General features: G+C 59.5%; 1 long non-coding RNA gene across 1 annotated transcript in view; it reads right to left on the reverse strand.

Annotated features, from left to right (window-relative positions):
• The window catches only part of LOC108444872, an 8,888-nt gene that overhangs the window by 6,755 nt on the left and 1,457 nt on the right, over positions 1-676 (reverse strand). The gene's annotated exons all lie outside the window — the stretch shown is intronic.

The raw sequence follows: 676 nt of genomic DNA on the forward strand, positions 1-676 counted from the left end.
CCCCCGAGCCATGCACTTTACCCCTCCGCCTCCCCCGGGGCCGGGACAACCCGCCGAGCCCCCCACCCTGGGCGAAGACCCCCCTCCCCGGGGAAGGGGTCCAGCCCCCTACTCCGCGGCGCGTCCCCCCCATCCTCCTTGGCGGAGGGTCCCCGAATTCCGGGGCGACCCGGCCCCATGAGCAGGGGGGGAGCGCTGCTGTCCAGAGACATTTTTTGCTCCATCGTTTTTTGCATGAGCTTGGTGGCCCGGGCGGCCGGCCCGGGGGCCGAGGGTCAGCCCCACCACTCCGGCACGCTTCTTTTTAAACAGAAACTCCTCATATTTGTATTTTTATATCCGAATCTTTGTTAAAAACGATCTGCTGACGTTGAGATGTCGAAATAACTGCATCGAGAAAACAAACGAAAACAACCAACCAACCAACAAAAAAAGGTTCATATTTTTTCCATAAGAAAAAAAAGACAAAAAAAGAAGAAAAAAACGAGGGGAAAAATTAAAGGGGGGGCGAGAGTTATGGAGGGAGCATGAAGAAAGCCACAGGAGGAGGGAGGGGAGCAGGGACCCCTGGCTCGACCCCCCGCTGGCAGGCGGCAGGAGCACCGGAGGGTTTGGCAGCATCACCGGCCGCTGCAGTTCCCTCCCGGCAGCACCGGGGCAGAGCCCACCGGGGCCA

This window comes from Corvus brachyrhynchos, unplaced genomic scaffold, assembly GCF_000691975.1.
Source record: "Corvus brachyrhynchos isolate BGI_N302 unplaced genomic scaffold, ASM69197v1 scaffold162, whole genome shotgun sequence".
Taxonomy (NCBI): domain Eukaryota; kingdom Metazoa; phylum Chordata; class Aves; order Passeriformes; family Corvidae; genus Corvus; species Corvus brachyrhynchos.